Raw genomic sequence first — 24,830 nt, forward strand, 5'->3', positions numbered from 1 at the left:
TTTGATCTACTTCTTTATAAAAATTTCAATTCTCTGCTGCTTATTGCTCATTAGGTTTAGTATGGCAAAACTAGTACCATGAACCAGTACTGAAATGAGGAATTGCTTGAGAATACTCTGCAGACTGTGGAAAGATTCTTACTGCTGTGCTGCTAAAAAATTAATTTGAATCTTCATTAATTATAAGTGAACACATATCTTCTTTTAAACTGACAATACAATAAAATGCTGTTTGGGATGAATAACAGCAAAATACTGAATTTTTAAAAAAACCTCTTCTGAGAGTACTGTAGGAGGGAATGTAAACCGTGATGGAAGTGCCATATGGTAAGCTCTTAGTGCCAACATTAACTGAATCCTCCAAAGCAGCATTTTGCTCTTAAACAATAGGGAGAAAAAAGGAAACCTGCTTGTATGGAGAAAGAAAAGCCAACACCAATTCATGTCAGAACCGATCTCAGCAGAAGTTATCTATAGTGATATCAAACCTTATTTTCTAAGGAAACTGTCCTTGAAAGCACTTTCTGTCCTGAGCATGAGGTCTGGACAGATGCTGTGTGGCAGTGAAGGATTTCAATCCTGCAGTCTCTGGTGCTTTTGCCTTGCCTCTAGCCCTTGCTGCTCCATTGCTTTCTCTCCCCTAGCTAAGGAAACAGCGCCTCAGCAACTCTTCCAGAGGGCTCCCCCAGGCTCTGACCCTGCCATTTCCCTCTCTTTATCATGGGCATGTTCTGCAAGGTCAGAAGTAAAGACACGCTCAGCCTCTCCCTTGCAGCACCACGAGTATGAGATCCCTAGAAGAAAGAGCATCAATTATATCTGTGCCTATTATGGGAAGCACTGATGTCCTGGAATGCATCACGTGCCCCACAGAAACTTCCACATCCCACTACAACGCTCCACTCTGTAATACGTGTCCTCTGCAAATATCTGCCTGCAAAACAAGAGAGTTAGTCATCCCCCATTAAGCCTAACTGAGCAGAACAAGATCCCTCTGAGCCTTTCTGGACACGCAAGAAATTCAAATTATTCTGTGAAGGCCTGACCTTGCTGTCCCATTGAGCTATACAGAAGAATTTTGTTGACTCCAGAGGAGTTTTATCCAGCTCTTGATAAAACAATTTCTTTCAAAATGCACCTGTTTTAGGTACTATCCTTAAATACATCTGCTACTGGGAACACTGAACCAAAAAATACTTGTAGCATTTCTTAAGCCTCAAGGTGGGCAAGTGCATTTAATTTTCCCCATGACAAAGTGGAATTCACCAGAACATCTTCAGCATTTTCAAGAGTTGGGGCAACACAGTACTGCTACCTTAAGTGAGAGCTCCCTGCAAAATTAATGTTTGCTTCAGATACAGCAAGAAAAGAATCTCTCTTTCTAATTTTTTCCAACTCAAAAGACTATGAAGTACAGAAATTTTAAGTCTTTTTAAAAAGAAAATTATTCTACTGCTATATTATCCCTGTCTGATTTGTAATGAGAAAGCTATGCAATGAAAAACTTAAAATATACATTATAGGATGATTTATACTTATGTGTTATAAGAACGTTTGTTTCACAGGGAAAATAAAGACAGTGCCATCTGCACCAAAAAGCAGGACACCAAAAAGGAGCCTATTGGACACACATTCAACTCACACTAGACACTAATAAACAGCTCACAGATTCATATATTTTAATCAACCAGAAAAATATTGGCTATTCCTTACTAGAGGATTCCTTCATACAATTTTTTCAGCTTTGTATGCATGATGAAAATGTGGAGAAATATACCAAAAAGAGAAATATTTTTCTTTAAAATAATCTTTTCTGGAGGAGAGGGGAAGACAGATTTCTTGAATAATGGAAAAACAAAGCAAAACAAGCCTTACAAATGTTTTCAGAACTATTTTCTTTAGCTTAAAAGGTATTGAAATAAGGTTTAATTTGGATACCCAGTATCAAGCTTCATGAGTGCAATAAACTGGAATGTTAAATAGCTTGAGAAAAGCCACTCCAATGATATTTCTGTTTTGACCCGAGGCTGAGACAGAAACTAGATCGAATTAGGCTATTGAACTGGATATTTCAGAGTTTTAAAGGAGTGTTGGTTTGGCATAAGGAGATCCTGTATTACAGGAAGTGTTTCATGCATCTGTATTCATTCTCAAGTTTTTTTTCTGTATAATGCATCTGTCTTCTTAATACAAAGTCAGCCCTGGGAATGCCTGGAGACCTAGGAAATGAAATAAATTTCATTTTACTCAGAACAAGTAATTAAGAAGAGAGAAGGGTTTAGAAAACCTGCTGTTGTGGGAGGGGTCAAGAAAAGTAACGTCCTAAATATAAGAACCTTTTTGCCATTCACCAGACATTTGTGAGCTTGTGTCTTTAACAAATATTGATCTTTCCTTTCACATAAACAGAAACCATTAGGCTAAATTAATTTTTTTTCTCTCCAGATTTCTTCCTTGTTTTGATGTGGGCATTCTCCATACAGAGCCTGTTCAAAAGGAAATTTTCAGTTTCACGGTCTCAGGGGTCTGTGACAGATGAACAGAGCCAGCCTCAGGGCAGATAGCTCTTCTCTCACAGTGCAAACAGCTGGGAAGGCAGGGTTTTCCAAACAGTGTCTCAAAACTCATCTGGGAGGAGAGAATTCAAGCAGCATTACGAAGGAAAACAATATAAATAAAAAGCAGGAACAATTGAAAGCAGTGACTCAGCTCCCTGGGCTAGGACAGGGCATTGCCCTAGGTGCAGAAGAGGGTGCAGTTTCTCCTTTGTGGCTCTCTCCCTGAGCCTGGAGCTGCTGATTTCTGTTACCTGCTGCTGGTTTTCTAGGGATTTTCTAGTTCAGGGGACTGTGTGCATTGTGGTAGCCAGGAATTACACCTGGTTTTGATGCTACTGCACTAAAACCAGTGATGTCCTGACTAAATGCTGCAGGGAGACGTGTAAACCAAGATCTGGACTTTTGGAAATTGTGTGAAATCCTAGTGGAAAGAACGAGTGGTGTGGCCAGAAGGGCAGTACCAAAGGCAGGAACTGTTCTGCTTTTGGTGGATGCAGAAGAAGACAGAGCTCAGTGGTCTCAGTGAAGTCCCTGGACTTTCACAGCCCCTCGTCCTGTCCCTGTTTGTACAGCCACCAAACCTGCCTGCTCAGCCTTGTGGGCTCTCTGTCGAGTAAGAAGAAAAGCTGATCTCTGAGGCAATCAGAGACCAGCATTTTTGCTTGAGCTGGGCAATATTAGGGAGTCTGTTTGTCCACATGAGCCAGAAACAGAAGGAATAAGTCAGCCAAAATCAGAACAGAAAATTAGGAGTATGAGAGAATTGATCCTGGAGGAAAATGAGGAGGAACAGAATTTACCTGGCTCAAAAAGGGAATTTTGTTTTTTACTCATTTCTGATATATGTTTTCTTTTCAGAATTCATAACTCACATAAGCTTTGAGGGAAGGATAAATAGAAGCAATGCTTGGAAACCAAAACTGAGAAAAGATTTCTGTAAACTCCTTAGCTGGAAACTACTGGGTATAGGACCTCTCTAATCTGAACAGAATTACACAAGCTTGTTTCTTTTAGGAAAATAAGCTGCAATTCATAATAATTTCCAAATGCAATGAAATCAATTGGGTACCCACCTTACAATATTTTAGGTTTTTTGCCACTGAGAATAATAGGCTACCAGTTATTAGGATTGTTTTTCTTTTTCTGTGTACAGAGTAAGTGATGAATACATTCTCATATTAGACTGCTCCACATTCTCATTGAAGTTATAGAAAAAATAAGATTTACAAAACTGACACTGGTACAAGATAACCAAGAGTTTTGTGTAAAAGATGTTTCTTCATGACCTGTTTTTCACTTTGAGAGTGAAAATGTGCATGCATTCAGGTATACGTAGCAGCACTTAAGCCTCAGACACATATTTATTTTTGATTACTTTGATACAGCTCTGAATATTACAGACCTGCTGGATAAGAAATTGCAAATACTTGTCAAACCCCAGTGATTTAATCAGGAAGGAAGTTCAGTCTCTGAATCAAGTGTATGACTATAAACAAAGTCTCTTCTTGATTTTAATGATGAGAAATAAATAAGTTCCTCTTCAGCTTGTACGAGCTTATACTGTATATTACCTTTCTCTAAACTATACCTTGTGATTGAGCAGGGAAGATTTTGGCCCAGTGTCCTTTTTTAGTTTTTTGAGTTTAAATCAAATCCCTTCAGCCTTTCAGTAATAGAAATGAAACAAAATATTTTAGGAAATAGTTCTTTCATTTTTGTCTATCAATAGCAAAACATTATGGAGAAAAAAGAAAGCATTTGAAACTCAAATTTCCATCAATGGGAACTGCTCAGAATTTCAAAACAAGGAGAAAAGTGGAGAAAACCACTGGGAGCTGCAAGTTTGTGATAAATACTGAAATACCAAATCAAATTTCTACCTAATTGTGCTAAATTCATTGTGTCACTCTAGAAGCAAACTCTATATCCTGTTTCCCTGACACTGCAGTCAGTGGTTAAACACAAGAACAAGTTCAGACTGAAAGCAATTTAAAAAGTGAAGTTCATTTGTCTTGTAAAATGCAAAGTTCAGTTCTCATAATTCAAATGGCTTCAGACAGTGCTGGTGCCTTGTGCTTTCTGCAGGCCAGGAACAGATTTAAAAGATTCTGTGGGCTGACTCTATTAATCATAACTTCTGAAGAAATTGAAAACACGCGCTTGAATATTCTGCTGAGATTCCCTGCATTCATTCTTCTGACAATTGTTTTTCTTGAGAAACCATTTATAAAGCTCTAATTATTCACAGTTCCATTTATTGAGTCTGGGGCTCTGCAATAGATAGAGCTTTTTATCATTTCATGATAACCATTGCACCATTTCATCAGGCATTGCTCAAAAAGCAGAAGAGCCCTCTGCTCACAAAGACAGGAACTAAATGTTCTTGACCCTGAAATACCTAACATAAATTAAGAGCTGCTACAAAATACTATCTAAATACTCCAAGGAAAGCTCTGTATACCATTTCTTTTTGTCCTAGTCAGATCCTATTGATCCTATTGTCAATCCTGTTAACACGGAGAAGAGTTTGGAGCCCACCCACCTGCTCAGTTTTTGCAGCAATTCATCAGTCAAAACATATTTCAGTGTATCAGAGGCTCCAAGTATCATAACACTGTGGTCTGAACATGATAACTGTGACTAAGGAAAGCCTTTGCTTACACTGACTGGGGCAGGAAAAGGAGAGAGCTGCCTGCAAATCCCTCCAGAGTGCAGAAAGTCATCAGGACTCCTACAGCAACATTTCCATAGGGTGAAGCATTTACCTCAAGAGCTTGAGAGCCCCTCTGTCACAATGCTGTGCCCTCACTGACATGTATTAAAATAGCATGCAATATCACCTATTGTCATAAAAATAATTTATTATTAAGCTAAAGGCTCTGCTGAGTGCCTTCAGGCTATCTTCAGCATACTTTTACAAGGAATTTCTAAAGTAATGTATATGCAAGAAATGCTCTCGAGATACAAAAGCATAAGAAAGCAAAGAGCACCTCTTTACCTCAGCTCAACACTGAGGCAGAGCACCCAGACCTTTGGGCTCAGCACACTCTCAGAGGCCAGGAGGTTTGAGCACCACCAGTGGGTACAGGAGACAAGTCCCCTCTACTCTGGAACAGAGCTTTCATCCCAAATGTTCTGCTCTTCCTTCATCAGTGTCTTCTTCAAAAGCAGGGTTCAAAAACATCTACTTTGGAAGAAAGGAGATGAGCCTTCAAGTAAGGGAGTGTTGCCAGAGATGGGGGGTAAATATCCCCCCTCTTGCTAGTGGAGTGGAGGTGAAATCTCAGCAGGGCACTGGCTTTCAAATCCCTCTGTATCCTTGCAGAGGGAGCTCCCAGGGTCCTCCTTGGGGCAGACACCTGGCCCCCAGGGATCCCATCCTGGACTGCTCTCCCTCCACTGGGGTGGGACAGACTGTGTTAAGGAGACTTCTTACTCATCCCATTTCATTAAGGTCATTTTTGTACACTGACAAATTATCATTATTTAATTTGGATGCATTAACTTTTGGCTATAGCTTCAGTGTCTCTGAAATGGAATGGCTACTGTGCTATATATGAAGGGACTATTAACTCAGATTAGAGAGCCAATTTGGCAGGTATAGCACATACACAGGATGAATTTTTATTCTGAGGCTTGAGCAACACAGCAAATTCTCACTTGGCCAAAGGTGAATCCTGTCAGATGACATCATGTCAGATAGCTCTAAACAGCAATTGAATGTTCTGTGACAATATTTAGCCACACTTGCATAGCAGCAGAAAGTCATCACAAACGGGAACGAGGTGAAGTTGTCTGAGTGTGAGCAGGTGTCCTGGAGTGTAATTAGCACTTCACAGCCCTTTTGTTCCTTCAGACTAATCTGCCTAGAATTAGCAACTTGTACTGGCACACTGCAGCTGATAGGCCCCCTGCATCTGCCATGCCTATCAACCCCGGATCCTTCTCAGCTTTGGGACAGCTTCTTTCCTCTCTAGCTGACAAGCTAGGCTGAATTTTCTAATGGTTTCTGCTTTTCACATTTTTAAATAATTTGTGATACACATCGCATCCCATTTCCCCTAACATTCTTTTTAACCTATTTTGAAAGAGAGCAATCAAAGCCTCTCGTAGCAAATGTAGTTGAACATTCAAGATCTTGAACAGAGGGAGAGGAACAAAAAATAAATCTCAGTTTATGGTCTAAATCAAGTTTTCCATCTAGACTCAATTCTTTTCCCATTTCAACCTTTATGTGAAAAGAAATAAGACTCATTTTGAAACATTTAAAGAGAGAGACATGGACCTCTGGATATTTTTCTCCTGGATTCAACTCTGATAAGCCTATTATATATTACCAAGCTAACAGTCAAAACACAATTCCAATACACCTTTTAAAGCTACAGACTATGTCCTTTGATCTAAATATCTAGGTTAACGTGCCTTTAGAGATAATATTTAAGCTTTTGTTAACATCCTGCTAACACAGTTCCCCAGGGAAAAAAGAAATCATAAAAAAAAAGCAAAAAACAAACCAAAACATAAAACACAGACCAAAGAAGAATTGATTGGTAAATTTGCATTAGTAAGCATCAATCTATTTTTCAAGAGGAAAAGAAAATATAAGTTCTACTACAAGAGATCTGTCAGGGAAGAAAGAGTAAAAACTCTATCACAGAAGGAGTTAGCAATTAGATTAAATTTAGAAATACAGACTAGTGTTTTAAAGCTAATATTGTATAGGAAAAACAATATTTAAAACGTTACAGAAAGGAGATACTAGAGTTACCAAAAATAAAATGACAACAAAAGTCACCAGGAACACCTAGCAAATGCACTCATCAGATTTCTGTCAATAAGGCTAGTGCTCAAAATATAAATATTGCTTCAATTTGTTCATGCCAAAATGTCTTGGTATTATTTTTTCGCTTCTGTTTAAATTTAACTCACTGGTAAAGAAGATAGTGAAGAGCTGGCTCTTTTCTCTGTGCTGTGACCACAGCTTTGCTTAGAGTGGATTTGTCACGAGCTGTTGGGGATGTCAGAGCAAACCCTCCCGCTGCCACAGCGGGATGTGGTGCCAAGGTGAACCCGCTGGGCTTGAGAAATGGAAAGCAGACTTAAATCTGCTCAGTTCCATTGAGAAACTGGGCAAAGCAGCTCTGCTCAGTCTGTACAGACTACAGGGTTTATCCCACTCAATGAACTTCCCTTTTCTGAGGTTACATTTCTCTGGGAGAAGATACCTGGTAGTTGTTAAACCTTGAGTTGCACATAGGAAAACAACTGAAATCCATCTCATAAAAGAGAAGGAAAATCACCTACTACTTTCAAGTAGCTATAAACCAGTGTGTGTTAGCAACTCACTAAGCCATTAAATAAACTTGTTCCCAGGCTTGAATTCCCCAAGGTCCCATTTAAAAGAAATTAGGAGCTTTTTATATGCAGAAAACACTAAAGTGCATACTAAAATAATGTCTCAAAAATTATATAAATTCAGAAGCGGTTGGTTGACTAAAACAGCTTTGCCAGCAATGTGTTTATAAATGTATTGGTTGTTATTAGGAAGTACTAGAGCTATTACAAAAGTATACAAATGCATTAATAAATCATAGCAATTACACAGCATTTTACATCTTTACAATGCCATGCAGAAGTGCAAGACACAAATACATTTCATTATTAGACTTTTAGTGTTTAGTTAGATGCTTTCCTCCCATCTTTGTGGCAAGCTTCGCAACTGGATATTCCCTCAGACTCATTCTCCTTTTTCCAGCTCACTTTAAGCCACTCAATTAAATAGAAAAGGCATTTTCAGGCCAGGGCAGAAGTTTCTTTATAAAATAGGAAATCAGAAATCAACTGATTCAAAATCAGAAATCAACTTCAGGTTGAAAAATTATTAAATTTCCATTTGAGAAACAAAAAATCCCCCAGACCTCTTCTACTAATGCTTAGACTAAGCTCATTCAAAATTATTTTCAAGTAAATCTTTGTGCTCCTGACATTCAAAGAGCAGCTTTTTTACTATAACTCTTCTGAAGTATTCCATTTAACACACAGAATTGAAAAAATATGAGAAGGTGTCTATTGACAAGAAAGATAAATTACACTGTTTAGCCTTCATTTACAACAGACATTCTCTCAGACAGAGGAATAATAGGGGTTACAGTCACTCAAGAAATATTTTTTCTGTGAATGGATTTTTCAGAGAATGTTAGGTCCATACAAGCACATTCTGGGAAATATGAGCCTTGTCTTGTCCATGTTCTTAACCACATAAACAAAACTTGTTTTGAAATTATTTTACATGAAAAATCATCAGTTTCTCAGAAACTAATAGGAATCAAAGAACCCTTGATTCCATCTAGATGAGACATTTGGATTAGGCTCCATATGGGATTGCTCAACGGCACCAAAGAAGAAGAGAGAGCATAAACCTGGAGGAAAGCTCACTGAGGTTCTCAACCAGCTCGAGACAGAATAGGGTCAGAGCAGAGACCTCTGACAAAATGAATCTGGCTAAGAAAGTAGGAAACCTCCTAAGGGATCAGCATGAACAAACCTAACCAAATAAGGGGTCATCTTCACCACTCTTTTGCTCTTTCCAATGCAAATTCTTGGCAAACAAAACAATACAAATCCAAATAGAATAATTTAAGAACAGCTGTGATGTGTTTTGGTTTTTTTTTTACCTAGACTACAAGCTGAAAGAGAAAGGCTCTTTAGTATAAAGAATAACCAATATGAGATGAAATGCTGACAACAGAGATTTTCATACTCAATGGGAAAAAACATACATATTCTATAAGTCTCACTGCAATTTAAGTAGTTTGACCGTACCCTCTGGATTTGTAACTGTGATTGTGGAAGTAGCTGCAAATTTCACAACTAGCTGCCTTGGCATCTAAGGATGAAAATGTTTGGGTTTGGTTGTTTTTTTTTTATATCAGAACTTCTTTGTGTACAGCCCACACAGGCCCATCAGCATATGAAATGTAAAATGTAAAATAAACCTCCACAAACTAAAACACTGGGATAGCCTTACTTACATACCACCACCACCCCTCTTTTTCTCAGAAAATTCTGAGAGATACTGAAAGATAGACCAAAATAGCTACAAGCTTGAACTTGATACAAATTTCATCAGAACTGAGAATTCATTCTATTCCATGAAATAAGATTCCTGCTGAGTGTAATGGCATCATTTCAAACAACGTGAGAAAACAGTATTCCATCTCCCATTTTATTGTAAATTGCCCACACGTAGAACCAGATTATATTCTCACAAAGAGACCCCTATCTAGAGCAATCTTTTTTAAATTTGTGAAGAGTATACTGGAGGATTGGAGACTTCTCAGCTATACAGAACTCCCTTAAAACCTCTCCTGAGATTCTAGACATAGACTACAGATGCTCTCCCTTTTTTTTTTTTTTTTTTTAATGTGTTTGATCAGTTTGGCTTTGATGACCCAAATGCTACAAAGCTTCCTGTCACATGCTGGTAACAGCAGAAGTGGTTTTGAATAGAGAAATATATCTTTGCACAGCCACAGCAGCACCCAAGGTTTTTAAAATGATTGTAGGTATTTTCCCCCTAAGGCAGTAGGAGCTTATGGGTAATATCCCTCGCCTTCCCCATCTCTGACCCAACAGCAGACATTTGCAGTACTCCACTCATCTGAGTCCAAACATGAAGAAAACAAACCAATTCCCTTCAGATGGTAATTGCTAATATAATCGATCCCATCATCCTTTTTATCTCATGGAAAAATACACTGAATAAGCCTCATGCCATTACTACAAAGTGCCCGAGTTCATAATTGTCACATAACAAATTCCCTTTCCTGCTTCTAGCTATGGGGTATCTACCTATTGCAATTTAAGTGAACTTACTCTGCCTGTCTGCTGCCACATCAATCTTCCAGATAAATTGCTCTTTTGCTTAATTTGAAGAACTCGACTGATACCAGGTGCTAGGGTAAGGAAGGCTTCTTCATTCTAAAGGGACAAAATTGTCTGAGAAATTGTGAAAGACACTAGAAAATAAATGCAATCAAAAAAGTGAAGTGGAAGGTGGGGTAGGAGGAAGACTGAAAATAAAGGATGATGGAAAACCACATAAGGACAAGAGGACTGAAAAAGAGACCCAGAACTCCTTACATCAATGCTTAGCCTGTGAGAACGCATCTCAGTGCTTCTCTAAATGACTTGCTCCCCAGGGATTCTCAGTTCCTGCCCAGGGGCCTGTGCAGAGCTTTTCTGACACTTTTCTATGCAGTCTTTCTTTTCCAAGTGCTACCTGCTCAAGGCTTCATATTTTCACATTTCCAAGCCTCTGCTTAGGTGCACACATTTGAAGAAGGTTGAAGGGAGAAGAAATCACTATCAAATAATGAAATTACAAAGCCTACATCTCTAAGGTGACAGGTCATGCTTTGCTGCCCACCAAATATGCTTACATGGCAGATGCTTTCAGCTCATACTAGAATCTACTTGCTTTAGTTTTAGCCATACCAGACCATAGCAACTTATTTTTGGAATGGTTAGGCAGATAATGTGGCTGACAAGCTGAATATTAATCTAGACAATTAAATGACAAATATGATGGGAACGTGCAAGTCTGAGTGGATATGTCTCAGGCTGTGTTTCTCTGATTTTAGAATGAATGCCCTAAGCTGAATAAACAATTTATATCTGCACTATTCCCAATCAGAGACATCAAAACTCATTAATCCTTGTTAAGTAAAAAGAACCCTTCCTGTCAATTCCTTGCTTGTGTTGGAAAGCAAGTTCAGCAAAAGCATTATTCAGCATCCATGCACCTGTGCAATAGACTATAGTAGGAATTCTACTGCCTCTTACAAAAGGCAGTGACTTACAGGACAGCTGAGGTCAAGGAAAAAACATACAGAGAAAAAAATTAAAAGGTCCTTTGGAAGATATTGGGTATTTTTTTTTCCTGCTTAGAGTTTTAATAAATTCTTATCTTGTTCATATTATCACAATAATTGGTAACTTATATACTATTCTTGATTCATGCAGTAGTGTTTTTTAACTCGAGCACACGCAACATACATGTTTTATCTGATAAACTTTATGCTGAATAATTGGACTGATGTTGGCCCCAATCCAGAGCTTTTCCTTGATCTTCCTGAATCCTGCTTCTTTTATATTTAATTTAGCATAAAGTCTAGCACTGCATCTCAGCTGTCAGCAGCAAGTAAGAGCTGCACGACAGAACAAGACACCCCCTTCACCCACCTGTGTGACAGCTCCTGGTGCCAGCTTAAAGCAGCTTTTGCAGCACTGCTGACAGTGCAGGGAGAGCTTAGGTGGAACAAACTGCTCTGCTCCGAGCTGGAATGGGAGAGTATTGACAGCCTGTACAAAACAAGGAGCAGGCTCAGTGTCTCAGTGGCTCTGTGAGTGCTGTGTCAGCACTCCCACACAGAGCACCCACACAGCTTCTCACAGCCAAATCACTTCACTGGGACTTAAAGAAGGAAGAGACACTCAGAAGATCGGTAATATTTAATAATGTGAGCAATGGCTTTCAGAAGCCAGTACTTAGTGGTATTTTTAGCCTGAGTTTCTGATGAATTTTGTGTTATTCCATCACCTCCTCTGACCTCATTTTTGACCACAGCAAAGTGCAAAATATTAAAAATTACAAATTATGTGGGAAAGCGAGTAACACTGGCTCATGTTTGGACGTCAATTAAATTGAACATGGAGACACCAGAATTACACGTCTCTTTCATCAGTACTATTCTGCTGAGAAAGAAGTGAAGTTTTCTGACAAAGGATTCCATGAAGCCAACAGAAACAGTAGTGCACATTCAGCCCCAAAGAACATTTAAGAGAGAAGAAAACCTGAAGTGTCAATGAACTTTACTTTGAAATTACAAGCTTATCTACTGGTATTTCAACTAATTTGTTTTCCATAGCAAAAGCATATATGATGAAAGCTGTCTCAAAAAGCACATCCATGGAGACAGTGAGCAGAGCAGCTCACTCGACTGCAGCGAGGCAGCCCTGGGAGCAGCAGAGACTTGTCACTGCTTGCAGGGAGAGCTGAAAGCCACTTGGCCACAGATGGTAGTGCACAAAAAGAGCAGCAGCGCTCTTGTCACCTCTGGGAGCAGCCCAAAGTGTGCCCAGACTCACTCCCAGCAGCTCAGCTGGCAGGTAAACCCTGAGGTTTGTTCGTGTCTGTACAATGCAGATATTCAAACCCAAATTGAGAATAATTGGATTAAAGCTAAATTGAATTTGGAATGTATGTGTATTCCTTCTATTGCCAGAAGGAATTACCAAGGCACTCATGCAGACTACTGCTCTACTAATTGCTATGACATTGTCCAATAACTGAAGGTAAAAACATTAGTAATGTTGATAAGAAGCATACAAACCACTTGAGATTTAACTCAAGTAGCAGTCTAAATCTCTTACTATTGTGTAATTTCTTTTTGTTTAGATTTTTTCTTTTCATAGAATATGCTCATTAATGTTCACAAGGTTTACAGTCAAGGTTTATGAACTTATTTTCTCAGTTTCAACTTCTGATTTTTATTGCTTCATTTCATTAAAAAAGTGACCTTTTTTCTATCACAAAACACAAGAACTGGGAAATACAAGAAAATATATAGAGAATAAAAAGGGTTATTTCAATCTGTCATGAACAATTCTAGTAAAAGCCTAAATTTTATTGTAAAAAAATTTTTAAAGCACTTTAATGTGTTTAAGTGGCTAATGGATGCAGAGGTGAACAACCAATGCTGTGCTTCTCAAGCAAAATGAGGCAAAATGAGGAAAGAATTTTTGCAATAGAAAGACGATTACTTTTTTATGACCTCCTTTGAGCAATAAGGTTACTCTAACAATCTTGAACACAAAAACCACTTGTTTTATCCTTTATTCCCTATTGAACTTAATTTGCTACATTCTGCCTTAAAGTAACTAAAGAGGAAGGAATTTCACATGCAAGCTTTCAAGCAAATTACTTGTTCTGTAAAAAGAAATGTTCATAATGTCAGTAGTAAACATCTTGGTTCATAAAAGCTTTCCAGGTCTCTACTTTTCGGTAAAAAGCAGTTGGAATTATAGGAAACTTCTGAAAATTCAGATTTTCCATAGTACTTTGCAGTGAAGTATGCATTATTATCTATTATGCATTTGTGCTGCATACATCTTTGATATAAAACCAAATAACATGTATATATATATACATATGTTCCTTCTCTTCCTGCATTCATATTTTTGACAGAAGATGAATGACCTCTTTCTTTCTAGTTTAATCTTTTATTTTTAATATTAAAGAAAATACATTAAAAATTGTGGTTGCATCTATTATTGGCTGTTTTCCTCCCTGTGAGATAGAAAATCATTGACACTCACATCTGGAGTGTTACAGGATGAAATTAAAGCCTCATACTGAAAAAAAACACAGGGAATTCACTTTTTCACCCATCCAGTTGAAAAGATTTTTCAATGAAATAAATTATTAGAAATAGAGATTTTGGAATATGGATCATTTCTAGTCGATTTCCAGCAAGAAATAGGAAACATACTATAAGATATTGAGAAAAAACTGTGGGTTTAGCTCTCTAATATCTAATTCTCTTGAATTAGACCCCCTAAAACTGCTCTATTCAGAACGTTTTCTTCAGTTTTGAATGACAAAGAAAAGAAAGTTATTCCATTGCTATAACTGAGGACAAAACCTTGTCCTCTAAACATTTGTGCTTATAAATATGCTAATCTTGCTATCATTTTGCCTTAAAAGGCAGCAGCCTTTCCTTTACAGCTCCTGACACACTTTGATGTGCTGCCCATTTAACTGGTTTAGATGATATTTTAAACCAGAATTTAAGAGCATCAGACAACACTGTCACTGTCTTCAAAAAGAAGCTGTTGTTGCTGTAACCAAAGTTTAATAACCATGTGGGAGGGAGATGAGTTCAAAGCAGAGATGGGAAACCTGGGACCTCAGTAACATCTGGTGCCTTTTCCACAGGTTATGGGAGTTAAATTGCACAGGGCTTGGGAGAAACGATTCTATTTGCTTCAATATCCAAAGATAATGCAAGCCACAGAAGATGACAGGAAGGTCAGGGATCCTGATAAATCAGGTATTTAGAACAGTCTATCTCTTTTTACAGTACCCATTAAAAACTTACCAGAGCTCTCAGGCAGAAAAAGAAGACCTTTTTTCAAGTGCAAGGACCACTTGCACTAAATACCCCTGAAAAGCAGATTTATTCCAGCATGAATATTTACAGCTTCTGGCTGTCTGAAAGCAATCAGTTTTAAGAAGAGATAAATACATCTTTGGCTTAGTAAATGATATGGCTGGGAAGTTTTATATTTCTTCAGTGAGAACCAGATCCAGGGACTAATGGGGAGAATGACATCCTTTCCACTGAGTTCAGGGAATTTTGGATTAGGCTCTTGATTTAAGTTATTATTTTTTATTTTAAAATAACATCCAGTATTTAGAATTTTTCCACGGTCCTTAGTAAGTATGATTCAAATGTATCACAGGAAAATCAGTCCCCTCCCTTTAGAGATAATGGCTAAAAAACTCCAAACACCTTTTTTCAAGTTACGCCCCTGTTACCAAAAGCAATGAAAAAAACAAATTTTGTTAACTCAGATTACTCAAACCCAGCTTTGCATCTTTATCTTTGTTTCTAAAGAGAGAAAATAATAACATTTGGTGCTTTCTATTTCTCTCTATTGTTCCTTCTCTCCTCTCCTACTAAAGCAAGTCAGAATTTATAAGAAAAGCAGATAATACAGAGAAAAGAGATAAGTTCTTCATATTTCTCTCACTCTCAGGTTGGAGAGTTTATTATTTTCATACAGCCTCCTCCCCCATTTGTGGGCTTCTCATAGAGGGACAAACATTCAGCCTCAGGCTCTCAAACAGGCCTCAAGAGGAGGAGTGATTCTCAGATTTGTTCCTTTCTCCCAATGGACAAAAGCCGTTTTATTTTTCTGATCATTTTTTATAGCAGTACTTGCATAACATTGCATTTTTGTCTCACTGTCTGTCAGCTAGCACCAAGAAGTATCCTGCTTTTTTCCTGCCACTTCTAAAGCCAAATGGATTAAGCTCAGCCTCTCCAAATTAGCCCTTCAAACCTTCTTGGTTGATTCTTCTGTTTCTAAGCTTCCATCTACAGGGAAATTTCACTTTTGGGAACTTAGTCCAGGTGACTGAGCCAAGTATTCTTCATCATTAATTTACATTTCTGTTTCTGATTAAAAAACCATCACAGAAGTCAGGTATTCATAGGATGAATCCTCCCTCAAGCCCCAGAGCACTGAATGCCACATGTTTTTATCACATCCTGACACTAACAGTCCTTTGAGGTGCATTTTACTGGGGAACTAAAACCTGGTTAAGTGTCTAGGTCTGATTACAACTCTGGACTGGGACCTTTACTTATGAAATACTTGTCTAGAGGGAAACCTTTTCAGATTTGAAAATATTGTTGAAAATAGAATTTTAACAATTTTCTAAAAACCTTAGAACTACATTTTCATAAATAATGTTGTTACAATATAAGAGCCACAGTATAAAGAGTTTGAGAAATGGATCCTTCCCAATTCCTCTTTTTTTACCATTTTCAGTCACCTGGGACTTCAGAACTGTTTGAAAATAAATTTCATATTTTCTTATTGTTGCCCAAACTGCTATCTAGAATGAGAAAAAAATAATTTGCCACAAAACAATAAATCTAGATCTATTTTTTTTCCTATTTCATAGACATTTAATAGCAAAAGCTCACAGAGAAGAACACCTTCTGTGGCTTCCCTACATGAGGGAGGTTTAGGTTGGTTATTGGAAAAGTTCTTCACCCAGAGGGTGGCTGGGGACTAGACAGGCTGCCTGGGGAAGTGATCATGGCACCAAGCCCAACAGAGTTCCACAAACATCTGGCAGTGCTCAGGGACAGGGTGTCATCCCTGGGGTGTCCTGTGCAGGGCCAGGAGCTGGACTCAATGACCCTTGTGGGTCCTTTCCCACCCAGCAAAACACAGTAAATAAATTACAAACAAAATGAAATAAAATGAAACCATCACATTAAATTCTTCAGGATGCTATCATGGTTTCAAATACCCAGAAGTTATAAAAAAACCCAGCATTTTTTCTCATTATAATACCACAAATGCCACATAAAAGTTTATATTAGTCCTCTGGTGCAGGCATGGGAAAGGAAGCACTTTATTATAGATGCAGTTCTTACTGCTCACAAAGGCCACATTCCATGCCAGGGCTGGGAGCTGGATGGCAGGGCAGTCAAGGATTTATTCTCACACATTCAATGGTTTGTACACAACGTGATTAATAAGGTACAAGGAGGACTGATGCACATCCAAAACCCATACATCCAAATGGCTATCTACTTTAGTTTTTGCTTCTTCCTATTTTCAAATCAAAAAGTAACATAGGTTTAAAGTAATTTTAATTGAAGACTTTTGTTTGTTTATTTAAAAGCTAAATGAATTAGAATTTAGGTTTCTTTCACTTTTCTTTACAGCTTCAGTTCACAAACAGCATTGCCACTTGGAATTCCTGCAGTAATCCGTGAAGACTGTAACAGAAAGGGCAAAATAGGAGCTAAGAGAAATTGGCTTTAACCCTAATTTAATCAATGGCTCATTCAATGAAACACCACCAAGACAACTCCAGCTCAGCTGGAAAAAAGGGTTCACCAAACAGAGCTAGCCTGGGGAATTTCTCACAATAGAAAAAGGGTTACAGAAATATATGGTGAACGAGAGAAATTTTTTAAATGAAAAGACTGCAAGGCAGTTTTCAGACTAAGCCAGGATTTATTCATGTGTTTCAAGTATGCTACTGTACAAGAATGGCTGCAGATTCTCTGTCCTTACTGTGCTCCTTGTTGTTATCCTTAAATTTGATCTTGCATTGATCAATGTAAGGCATGACAGTGACCAAAGGCATCAGGATGCTTCAAGGACAGACTTTATGGAAATATAGGGAGATAACTTGTAATAAATTTTATTCACACCACTGTACATGCTTTACATTTTTTCCAGTCACCAATTTCCATTCACACAGCCCTGGCTGTAGGGAGAAGCAAAACCCTGTGACCAAACTCCTTGTTTTCTAAATATGAATGGCACTTTGTCATGGACTTGTGAAACCACAGCTGTGACTAGTTTCTCTACTTTCTTTTTTGCTTTTTGTGCAGAAATCCATTTGATTCCTGACACTTAAGAACGTAGTAAATGGTAAGAAATGTTCCTCCATTTTGTGTTACACCCATCACATGAGCCCACTCCTACAAGGATGAATCACTGCATTCACTGCAGTTCAAACACTGCACAGCACTTCCATCCAGACTGTCCAAAGCATGGCAGCTCTATTTGTGTGTTAACCAGAAGCCAGCATGGCCAGGATAGGTATGTATTGGACTTCCCTTAGACCATGACTTTTAATCATTTGGAAATGATCTTTTCACTGTCTTTTCCAAGCATTCTCAGCCAGCTGATATTACACTGGCATTTTGCCTTCTCATGATGCCATATGCCAGTTTCTGGAGACCATCATGCAAATGACAAGAATTTAAATATTTTGTTACATCCTAAAAGCTCTAAGTGCCTTCTGTATGGCACTGTCATACAACTGCCAGCTTGGCTGCCAGCTTGTTCTTGTTGATTTAGGAAGTTAGGAAAAAAAAAAGTAAAAACATGGAAGCTAAAGAATCAGAATGATAACAAGTAAAATGAGATTATTACAATGACTGAAATTGCAATGTAATACAACTTTTTGTCCATCACAGGCAGAGAAGGATTTAACCTTGAAAAATAAGTGAACACTTACACAGAAAACAAATGTTTCTATATTTACAAGGGCTGAAATCATACCATAGGCAAATAAAACACAAAACTAATTTTCACAAAATCTCACAAGTCTATCCACAATCCTATTTTGATAGTCTAAACTATTCCAAAAACTTTTAAGATAGTACAGTTTCAGAAGTTTCTCTCCCCTACCCCCTTCCAACATTAAAAACCTAGGTTGTTGGGTTTTTTCTTTAATAATTAAATATCTATGTAACTAAATATTAAAATTAAGATCCATTCACAGTTCTTATCCTGACCCTCAAATACATTTAGCTACACATGAGGAAAAAAAAAATCCAGCTTGTCTAGTACGGCAATGAATACCATAATGGAAATTGTATATAAAAGAAGAAAAAAAAAAAAAACATGAAATAAAGAAAATCCAAATCTCAGCACAGCTGATCCTACAGTGGACAGTAACGGAGGAAGCCATCAGGAATTTTATCCTGCTAAATGCCAGCATATTTCACTCACTTGTACCTACAAACACCAGGCCTATGCTAAAGCAGCAAGCAAAGCATGGAATATGACAATTGATCACTCCTAGAGCAGCAAATTCAGAGTAGTGACTCTGCCCTGTGATTCACTCCTGCAGAACACATATTACCCACTTTTAAAACAGCGACAGCAGGGATATATCAAATCATTCACCCAAGGCCTCTTTGAGCACTCTGTGACCATTTCTGAGGGGAAAAAAGCAAACCCCCCTGAGTGACCTGGCCCCAGGTCACTGCTCCCAGGCATCCCAACAAGGGGTGCTTCAGGTGAAATGGATTTGATCCATTTGTTAAATAATATCCTAAAGGCAGCAATGTCAGAGAGGTAAAGAGTTCTTTTAAAAAGAAAGCTGCATAGTAAGCCCAAGACCTTTATGAAATGGGATTTTAAGCTCTGCTGAAAATGTATCTGCTGTCCTAAAACCAAAACATAAATGGAGGAATTCCTATGGGCTGTTTCCTGATCTCAGATTTGCTCTAACAGTTCATCTCCCTGAAAGGCTCTTAGAGCAGCAGTGAGGGCAAAGCAGCTCTCTCTACATATTGACTCTGGGATAATGATACAAATTCAGCTGATAAATGGTAACACTTAACTTGCTATTGTCTGCATCCACAGGAGGCTTATATCTCTGAATATCTGCAGTAAATCACCATTTTAATTGGGGCACTACTTCACATTCATCTTGGTGGTTACTTTTGAGTTTTCATTTTTTTTTAATAAGCCACTCATTTTGCAGCTAAACAGACAAATCATTGTTCACTGATGTCAAGAAGCAGGTCACTGTAATTGACCTGACATGAAAATAGGAGGGAAATACCCTGACTTCATTTGAAATTACACTGTTGATCCTGAGATACTATTCACTCCTTGTCCTTGTGAAGTTCCTGTCGTGTTCTTGGGAGCAGCTGGCATTATTTCATAGTTTAGTTACTTTATTAGGTGCTTCCAAGCATCAGTTGGTGAAGATATAGGTACAACTACACAATTCTGCCAACTCTTCAAAAACTATTTTCTAAATAAGTAAGAAAAATCACAAGTGTGTGACCCCATCCTTTTCAAAGCAAGTAAGCAAACAAAGACTAATAATAAACATTTGTGTGATATGGTAATAGGGATAGGATGTTAAGCATTAAAAATTCAGTTATCTTGATACTCTGATATCAGCAGCTATCTAATCAAAGAAATCAGATTACTCAACCTGCTGAATTCTGTAAGTGTTACTTCTTGTCTGGCTAACATGGCTCAGCAGAATAGATAAAGCAAGGTTTGTATCAGACTCAAATATTTCTAAATTCTAAGTCTCAGTCATTGAGGTGTTAAGGTCAGCTCCAGTGACTCTGTGTTTTGATTCCATAAGTGTCATAGTATAGACTGTGTGGCAACAGTTCAATCCCAGATTGCCACTGAAGCAATGACAGTATAAAATTCATTTATGACTGAAGAAGAGTAGAGATGCCAAGTGCCCATTTAGCACATTTATTATCCAAAAAAAACGGTGGTGTCTATTCTGTGATTGAATACATTTCCTTAAGTGGCCTGACTATTGGAGGGAATTGAATTTTAATTACTTTCTGATAGAAGATTATGAAACTTATTTAGGCACAGAACTTAAGTATATGGTTTAATATTTCCCTTTCACTGAGGAAAGCAATTAAAAGAGAACTGAGGAATACTTTCTAAACTGTCTACCTATTTCAGGAATCTCAATTTGAGTTACCAGGATGGTGTATCCTGAAGGAACTTGAACCTTTGTACCAAAATTCAGCAAATATCACCTGAAGCATAAATAGCTGTTGCCTAGGTTAGAGTGACCAAGCCTAAAGTTAAAAAAGAGCTGTTAGGCACCAACTGATACTATGACTTTCTAAGATGAAAGATGCCAGCTGAATTCAGGGTAACTGAATGCAGCTGGAAACTATTGTTTAGTCAGGTAAAATAACTTTGTAGTTCATAGGACAGGAACCCAATGTGTTGCAATTCATTAGTCACATTGCAAAATAATTGATTCCACACAATTCCATTTCTAACAATGGAACAGTTTGAGGGTGTGGATATTCACCTTTTGGAACAAATAGAAGGCAGACTGTGCTCCAGCACACTAAAGAGGTTAGAGAGTGAATAATAATTACAGAGAACTGAAAGAGCCTGAAAATATTTTCTCTGAACTCTTTTAGGTGTAAACAGAAAACCAGGGTTGGGGTTTTAAAATGATCAGCAAGGGCAGCAATTACTTGTTTTTCCCCAGTGGCTGGAGTAGTTTAAGAGCTCTTTTTGCGATGTAAGCCTGTGCAGAACTCTGTCCTTAGTCCAAGAGACTTCATTTTCTAGTATTTTCTTAAATAGTAACTTAGAGGACTGAGCACCAGTCCTCATCACTGAGGGGTTTCCATTCCTCATCACAGGTGTGAAATCAAGAAAGAAAATCATTCCATCTGCATCCCTTAGCAAATACATAGCCAGAGGATAAAAATCCTGAATAAAGTGAAACCCTTCAGCAAGAGAATTCACATAACCAACCAGACACTTGTCATGTCACACTGAAATTTTACCAGTGAGGACAATATCCAGTTCTATGAAGTAGCACCAAAATCTTTATTGACTGTCCAACTATGAGTCCCTGGAGCCATTCATGCTTTATTTCTGTCCACTATGCTTATTTCAAAAAATACCTCCTTTTGGAACAAAGTCAATCTGTAAATAAGAACATTATGCAGATTGTTAAAAGTGCATTGCTTTATGAGTTCCTGTTGGGTTTTCTAAACTGCAGTGAACAGAATTATCTTGGGAATTATGGATTAATATGTGTATTTAGCTTCTGACGCCTTCATTAAACTTGGTAACAGCAGCACATGCTAGCTTTTCATTTCAACAACTTGTTACAGTAATTTTCCTGATTTATTTTGCTAACTGTGTCTTCAGATGTTGACTCAGACCATTTTCTCTTTTCATTACCAAACACAACAAGGAAAGGGAAATAATTCAAAAATAGAATGCTATGCTGTTAAGATAGTTCCATCACAGGAAACATTCCTGATGAATCAGTTTCTACCCCATTTCTGCTATCAAAACATAATCAACAACGTAGCTTAGTTTCAAAGGACAAAACCTGAAGTTTCAGAGGCTGAGGGGCTCTTTGCCTCCATGTTTTGCTTTTTGCATTATATCGAGAACAGAAAGTCCTGACCCTGAAGCGCTCAGCTGTACCTACCTACAGATACACTTCTGAATGCAGTACATACTGCAAAATTTAATCATGTATCAGAAAAAGCCAGCTCTATTTCTCATACCAAAATACTTCACCACAAAATTATGTTTCAGATTAAAAAAATGTCATTATCTTTGGGCAGTGACATCTTCCATAGCTGAATTGTGTCTCTCCTACAAAATTGAGCTGCTTCAGAGTCAGGGTTACACAGAGGCAGAAGTGGATAAAACACTGCTCCTGGCAAAATAGTCAGTGGAACAGTCATGCCTCTAGTCTGGCTGCAGGAACAGGAGGAAAATGCCAAGTGAATATGTCCAGTAGATAAAATTCCATGTGTTACCAGTGTTTCAAAATGCATAATTATGTGAACTTATGCATTTCTGGCAAGTCGAAACAGCTGTTGCTGAAAAAAATTTTCATAATGTGCACATAACAGAGGGAAAGCTGAAAGTTAAAAACTCACTGTTCAGCTAGGTGAAGTTCATTGCTGGTACACTGCAGTCATGCAGTTACACTTCAGGAGTGTAAGACAAAAACATTAACTCTGTATGCTAATGTACAAAAGGCATGGAGAAAAATTCCTAATGCTTGCAGTTTTCCAGGGTATTAAAAACTAAAACAATATCAAAAGTTTATTTATGAAAACTAAACCGAAATATTTTTATAAGGTAAATATATTTAATTTTAAACTTGTTCTTAAATGTTGTGGCTTTAGAATATGAGGTGAAATATTGATAGAAGTACAATCTACCTAAGACTTAAAGGCACTGGGGAGGTTCTCACTTGCAGAATGCCAGGGAGACATTTGGGAAGGAGTTCAAAACCTGCCACCACCTAAAAGAGATGTCTGGGTGCTTGGTTACTAAAGAATATTAGCTACAGAGGGACAGCTGTTGGATAAGTTTGCTCTCACCTATTAGACATCAAAACGCCTTAGCTTCAGCCTGCTAACATGACTTAAATCTGGATGGACTTTGAATTAGAATGAAATGTTTACATAAAGAAATATTGTGATCATATCTAGTTTATAGCCTTCTAACAGAAAAAAAGAACTAAGAAACATCCTCAGAACTGTAAGAAAAAGAAGTATTCTCGCAGCACATTCTGAAAACTCCCATGCAGAAACTGTCCCATGAGTACATTGTTCCACCAGTCTGACATATCTGTTCATTTGCAGGTGATGATTTCTCACAAGAAATATGTTTCAGCATTTAAACATAGGGGGAGTTTTGGGAATTTTATTTAGTTTTTCATACAGCAAATCATGGCTGTGATGTGTACCTAAAACCATAAAAGAATAGAATTGAGGAGGATGGAAGGAGAGGTCATATTTAATAATCTATAGCACATGTATAGACCATACAAATACAAAATTGGTTTTGAGATAAAGAAAGCAGAAAAAAAAGATTGTATATGATGATTCATAATGGTAATGTAAAACTATAGACTCCACTAATGTGATCTGGATGAGATTTACACAATATCTTTATTTAAAGAGGAGAAACAGAAGTTGGTTCTGCAGTCTTCCTCAAGTACTTCTCAAGTTAGGCAGTTCAGGGGTGAAAGGGTTTTGTTCTAACCTTGGGCCACTGAAAGTTCTTGCAATCAACTGATGACTCAGGGCTCTGCAAAGGAGCCCAGGAGCCCCAGCCCTGAGGCTGATGAGCAGGAGCTGCCTGCACACAGCAGACATCCAGAGTGAATCCAAAGGCAGCAGGGGCTCAGGAGCTGCCACCTGTGTGGTCTGGGGACATTAATTCCCGTGAGCTGGCACACTGGTCACCTGGGCTGCAGTGTAACTGTGTACAAGGGTGGCACTGATTCTCCAGCCACTGGCAGGAGCCTCTGCTGTGTTCCAGCTTCCACTGGTGGCACACTCAGTGTCAGCAGGCTCTGAGAGCAGATTCCTGTCCTGCACCAGAATGGCACCAATCTTTGGGAGCAAGGTCACCGTGAAGTTAAATGCCAGATTTAACCACCCATCTTAAAATTGTTCAGTTAAGAAATTGCTTTATTTTAGCTCCTTGCTGACTTTCATAAGAACTGGAAGGACTCAGGAAAGATAAAAATGTGCAGACATGAATAAGAGACTGGTTGTGTTTGTTACAGCTGAGAATTTATCATGGTACACTAGGATAATTTCATCTGCAAAGAATATTGACAGAGACTTCCACAGAATTAATATTTCAAATCATTTCCTTGTTCCATCAGCACGTCTCTGCATTTGCCACTCTTCCACATTTAATGTAGTAGTGTCAGTCTGTAGGAAAAGCTGCAGCTAATTTGTCTAGTGACCCTAATGAATGAAACAAATTATTCTATTTACTTGAGCAGCGTTCTGATTCAACAGCAATTTTCTCAGCACAGCAATTTCACTGCAGTTCCAGTGCAGAGAAATATTTTCAGCCAATGTTTAGTCATTCTCACAAGTGTTATTAAACACTGTTAGTCATACACCAGCCATCCGTATCTTAAAGCACTCCAATCTTGTATGAAGAACTGAGTATGTTATGGGGAAAGTCAGGGAAAAAATAGCAGAAAATATTACTGATAATTCCAAGTCAGTCTATAAACTGAGTAAGATTCCATAGGGTTCACTTGGATATTACTTGAAATAAAATGTTAAGACTATTGCCCATTGTTTATATTTAACATTTGAGTATTTTCTGCAGTGATGTGCAGATAACACTCATTTGTCCAAAATC

Source organism: Vidua chalybeata, chromosome 7, assembly GCF_026979565.1.
Source record: "Vidua chalybeata isolate OUT-0048 chromosome 7, bVidCha1 merged haplotype, whole genome shotgun sequence".
NCBI lineage: Eukaryota > Metazoa > Chordata > Aves > Passeriformes > Viduidae > Vidua > Vidua chalybeata.